This window comes from Triticum urartu, chromosome 3, assembly GCF_003073215.2.
Source record: "Triticum urartu cultivar G1812 chromosome 3, Tu2.1, whole genome shotgun sequence".
NCBI lineage: Eukaryota > Viridiplantae > Streptophyta > Magnoliopsida > Poales > Poaceae > Triticum > Triticum urartu.
The window spans coordinates 680422421-680428423 of NC_053024.1; the positions used below are offsets into that span (position 1 = coordinate 680422421).

Genomic DNA, 6003 nt, shown 5'->3' on the forward strand with positions numbered 1-6003 from the left:
AATCTCGTTACCGGAAAGTCTCTTTACTCGTTCCGTAATACATCATCCCGCAACTAACTCATTAGTTGCAATGCTTGCAAGGCTTAAGTGATGTGCATTACCGAGAGGGCCCAGAGATACCTCTCCGACATTCGGAGTGACAAATCCTAATCTCGAAATACACCAACCCAACAAGTACCTTTGGAGACACCTGTAGAGCACCTTTATAATCACCCAGTTACGTTGTGACGTTTGGTAGCACACAAAGTGTTCCTCCGGTAAACGGGAGTTGCATAATCTCATAGTCATAGGAACATGTATAAGTCATGAAGAAAGCAATAGCAACAAACTAAACGATCAAGTGCTAAGCTAACGGAATGGGTCAAGTCAATCAGATCATTCATCTAATGATGTGATCCCATTAATCAAATAACAACTCTTTGTCTATGGTTAGGAAACATAACCATCTTTGATTAATGAGCTAGTCAAGTAGAGGCATACTAGTGACACTCTGTTTGTCTATGTATTCACACATGTATTATGTTTCCGGTTAATACAATTCTAGCATGAATAATAAACATTTATCATGAAATAAGGAAATAAATAATAACTTTATTATTGCCTCTAGGGCATATTTCCTTCAGAGTTGTGGGGTGACTTGCCACCGGGTGCTCCGCAGGGGTGGCTGCGTGGTAATGCCAGACTACCTACACCACCTTCTATCGAGGAGCACAAGTGGCTCATTGAACCTGTGGGGACAGAGTAAGTGCCTCTCAATCATATTTTCAACACATGACAACATTTTCTTATTGTACACATGGCAATCATTTGATTCTTTTGCAGAAACTGGATCCTTCGCGGAAAGGGCCGTAAACCGGACGGTCTTATCACTGTCCTGTTGAAGGAGTTTTGGCCTGGCCTATTCTGCCCGCGGCCAGACAAGGACCCGCAGCTGCGGGTTTTGGCCACGAGCTGGGCCCACTACGAGGCTTGCAGCAACGCGGAGTACGGGACGGCCGCTAAGGCCGTGATCACCAAATTTTGGGTAAGTTCTCTTCTGAATCACTTGTCTTCAGTTTCGTTCATAGTTTATCATTGAATCACTCAACTCATGCCTTGTTTGCTTCTGGTTTATGCATGATTGCAGCAACTCTATAGAGTTCTTGACGAGCACAAGGCCAGAGCCGACGTGGTCTTGCTTGCGGCTGCGAAGAAGAAAGCTCGTTAGTTGCAGTATGAGGTGTGCTGGGTTGCCGTCTCGCAGTACTACCACATCTACCTGCAACAAAAGATGACCAAAACTCAAGCGCAGAGGCAACGACTTACCTTGAACAGGGAGCAGTTCATGATGGTAACTATTACTAACTTATCATTGTTTCAAGCAGTCAACTATATGTTTCGTGCTCACATGTCATGATTCCAAAATTTGCATAGGTTTTTCCTCGTTGGTGCTATGGAAGGCATGACGGATGGGCGAGTTTGGTGGATAGGTGGCTCGGCGACGATGCAGAGTTTGCTGCCAAGAGCATCAAGGCCCAGGCTAACCGTGGAAAAGACAGGACACACGGCCAAGGAAACAAGAACCACTTGGGCTTCAAGGCCATGAAGGTATATCTATATGCATGATGCATTTTTGTTCTTCTTTACCGTCATGTTCTTATGTATGGCTAACTTCTGTTTGACGTTGCAGGAGGACAAGTTGAAGAGGCCGCTCTCAGACATTGAGTCATGGAAGCTGGCCCGCGAACGGAGTCATCCCAAGGAGGGCGAGAGCCAGTACTACGGCAAGACCGAGGAGCACCTGGAGTCTTACACTCAGCACTATCAGAAGTTGCATCCGGATGTTCCTGTTCCTGAGGTAGCCCAGTCTCAGATCGACGACACGGCGGTGGTGGCCATCCAGGGGAAGTCACATGGCCGGTATCCGTGTTTTGATGGCTTGATAACTCCTTCGATCTCATACACACGGCTTCGGTCTACCAACCCGAGCCAGTTAGAGAGTACGGGGCGTTCACAGACTCCCTTAGCCCGCCAGCATGCTGTAAGTACTTCCCCTTTATCTTTTTCTCTCTAGCATTCTCAGTTCATTTTCAGCATTGCTCACTTAGAAACAACCTAAATTATGTAGGCATATAAGGCCTTTGTCGAGCATAGGAATCTCGAGGTGCGAGAGTACTTGCAACGAGTGAAGGCAAATGATGATTACAACCGTCAGATGATGGCGGTTAGTTTTGCCCTCTTAAAACCAAGCTAAATTTTTGCACTTTCATTCCTTCTGACCTTCTAGTTTGCTTGTTTAACTAACATCCAGGCTATGTTGGCGTCTTGGAGTAACCGCATGGATCCACCACAAATGGGACCCCCACCACCACCTGCGGGAGAACCCCCACACGTGCCCACGTTCGATGAATGGGTGGCACTAGGCAGTGATGGTCCGGTTAGTACATTTGCCTAACTACTGGCAAACTAGTTCTCGTTCATTCAACACTATCATATCATATTTACCGTTAGAATCTTTTCTGAAACATGTAGGGGACCGGTGGCTCGACTACTGCTCCGTCGACCCCAGTCACTCCGATCTGGCAGAGTGATGGTGGTCGCGGTGGCGGTTTTGGCGGAGGTGGTCTTGGTGGTGGTGGTTTTGGCGGAGGTGGTCTTGGTGGTGGTTTTGGCGGAGGTGGTCTTGCTTGATGTCGATGATGATTCCGTGCATGTGGCCGTCGTGCCATGCCTTTCATGTTGCTACTTTTATGATGTTCCATGTCTTGCACTACTTTTATGTTCATGAACTTCCGCCGGTGATGATCTTTAGATGATGATGATGAACTTGACTATGTTTAGATGATGATGATGAACTTGAGTATGTTTAGATGATGAACTGCCATATTTCTGCATAATTCCATATTATTCTGCTTTGAAATGCTGTCAAATGAATTGAAAAAGAGAAAACAGGGAAAATGAAAAAAACTATGCCTACGGCAAAGCCGTCGGCATATATAAGCCGAGGAGTTACCAAGGGTTGCCACGTGGCAGATCTATGCCTACGGCAATGCCGTCGGCATAGATTTTCATCTATGCCGACAGCTTTGCCATAGGCATAGCCCTGCCGCCATGAGAAACCAGGGAAAGACACGTGGCAGGACTATGCCTACGGCAAAGCCACCAGGAGCACCACAGGACGCCACGTGGCAGAGGTACGTCGATGGCTAGGCCGTCAGCATAGATTTCTACCTGACTCGTCAGCGCTTTTGACGGCGCCGTCCGTTGCCGTCAGACGGGAAAACACTGCCGACGGCTAAACTATGCCGACGGCTGACCCCGGCCGTCGGCATAGGTCCCTATGCCGACGGCTGTACTACGCCGACGGTCTGACAAGACTACGCTGACGATATCTACGCCGACGGGTCTATGCCGACGGCAGCCGTAGGCATAGATCTATGCCGACGGCAGCCGTAGGCATAGATCTATGCCGACGGCAAATGACCTATGCCGACGGCCCCTGGCCGTAGGCATAGACCGCGAGTCCGGTAGTGGTAGTGGTGGAGCCGTCTGGATAACTAGCTAGCTCTGCTCACCCTCGACCATGACCACAGTTACAAGTTTTCTAGATGCACTTTGGCTTCGGTACAACCCCCTATGAGATCTCTCCACAACTCTTCATAATAAAGGGTAGAATGGTCCTTTTACAAATTCATTTTTTTAGAAAGGATAGTCATTTTGCAAAATACAATTCTGTACACAGCCGCATACCTGGGAGGTCAACTGGGCCGGCCCAGCAGCGAACATTCTCTCTCTGCAGTAATGAAATAGTAATAGTGGAAAATCCAAAAATATTTAGCATATAGTGGGATTCGAACACAAGACCTTCTGCTCTCACCAAAACAGCCCAACAACTTAATCAAGCAAGCTCTCTGTTGGCTAATTTGCAGCGCAGCTTAAAGACCTATTACCACCGTCCAGGATTTCAAGGGCAGACCGGCATGAGTGCACGTACGTTATTTGAAGACTGCTCCAGAAACACGAGACTTTCTCTCTGAGGCGTTGCAACGAGCCGGCATGCAGGAGCGATGGCTGAATTAATTAATTAAGTATAATATAAGCGACGAGAGTGGGTTTTGGCACATGGGAGCGCGCGTACCTGGTTTTAAAAATATGTTTTAAACATACTTTGAAATGTCAAGAAAAATCCAAACAAAAACCGAAGGCGTACATCTCTCGAAGGGCCATTGGCCGAATTTTATTAGAAAGAAGTGAAAAGTACAATAAGATCAGACAGGCTAGGCGGTCTAGTACTGAAAGACCTCCCGAGGGCGCTACACCCAGGATAGAACGCCCCAACTACTAGAGGCTTTTACATAGCAAGATCAACAACACACTCCGCTGCCCTCCAGACTTGAAGATCTTCTCTAATCTGGTCCAACACTCTATCGACGCTACTGGCGGTGTGGTTAAAGATCCTAGCATTCCTTTCCTTCCACAGCCTCCTGTGGATGAGAATGATGACCGTGTCAAAGTTTCTGCGAACCAGCTTGGGCACCCTGCTCCTAGCCTTCAACCACCAGTCTTCCGTGCTACTGTGACTTGCATCCGGCGTGATAAAGTTATCTCCTGTGAACCGTTTGAAGCATCGCCACAAATGTTGTGTGTATCGACAATGTACGAACAGGTGTGTACAGCACTCTTGCTCTGTCATGCAGAGAGGGCAGCAGTCATTTGATGGCCACCCACGGAGGCGTACATCTCGAAATTGTACATATTCACAAAGTCGTTTTGTGAAAAACCGATAGCTTGTGTGTCATGTGTGAAAAAGACAAAATCTGGTATTAAAAAATGATTTTCACAAGACATCATTTTGTATTTTTTACACAAGGCATAAAAAATGTCGGTTTTCTCCGAAACTTGACGTGCACACATATAATGTCGAGATGTATGCATCAAATTTTTGTTTCGAAATATTTCACACTTTGAAATATTATTTTCGCGTGCAGAACCGAATAGCGATGTCCTATATTAGAGAACCAGCCAATGCATCCACTAAAAAAAAAGATGAGCCAATGCATGCAAGGCAATCGTGTCTTGAGCCATCGGCATTAACTGCCTCCCAAGATTATAGCTCTACCCAACGCTATAGATTAATCATTGTGGATTTCTTGGTACTTCCTCCTGTCTTTTTTAGTTCGCACTAGTTAATTGCCCGTGTGTTGCAAGGGGCAATATATGTTTAGGTGGTTCAACACTTATCGTCTAACACATACTTTATGATCCTCATGTATACAAATCTGTAGTACAATAGACAGTTGTTTACAATTGAATCACTTTTCCTCCACCCATTAACTCCGCCTCCCGAATGCAGGCTCGTCATCTCTGCCAATTGTGCATTTACTCACTATGTCTGCCTCCACAATGCAAGCTCATCATCATTGTCAATTGCACATTTGACTCACAATCTCTCCTTCTAACCCACCCCATACACGTTGAATTTCAAACCCTCCCCCTTCCCCCTCTCTGTCCCCCATTACAATCAAACTCTTTCCCTCACTCTCCTCTCTTCTCTCATGTGTTAAATGTATTGTAGTTTTTGAAACTACATATCAAAAGTAACATACATATCTTTATCTCCCCCTATTACAATAAATTCACTCTTTTCCTTGCATTTGTTCCCCACTCCCCTCTTCTCTCCCGTGTTGAATTATTATAGTTTTGGGAAACTACAGATCCCATATTATCCCCCAATCTAAATGACACTTTGCAAAATCTCAAGATAATAATCACCAAATTGAACAAAGAAACCATATGTACCAGTCTATTGCCAAAACTCGACTTAACAAAAAAAGAATTAACCAAATACAACTAACTGGCTTGATCTATTAGAAGGTCATAGATTCATGAAGAACATCTAGATGTAGGCGCTAACTTATGTAAAGGAAGCTACCTTATTTCAATCAACATTAGGTGGAGCGCAGTATTTGAGTATATGACACAACACCAGGATCACTTGTTGGTGTCTGGCCTACTCAAGTAGTC

General features: G+C 45.7%; 1 long non-coding RNA gene across 1 annotated transcript; it reads left to right on the top strand.

The window, feature by feature from the left end:
• Positions 1-1769: 1769 nt before the first annotated feature.
• LOC125549101 lies at positions 1770-2835 on the top strand. The gene is made up of 3 exons (XR_007301249.1): positions 1770-2020; positions 2108-2416; positions 2512-2835. It is a non-coding gene; the product is annotated as an uncharacterized LOC125549101 (long non-coding RNA).
• The last annotated feature ends 3168 nt before the right edge of the window (positions 2836-6003 follow it).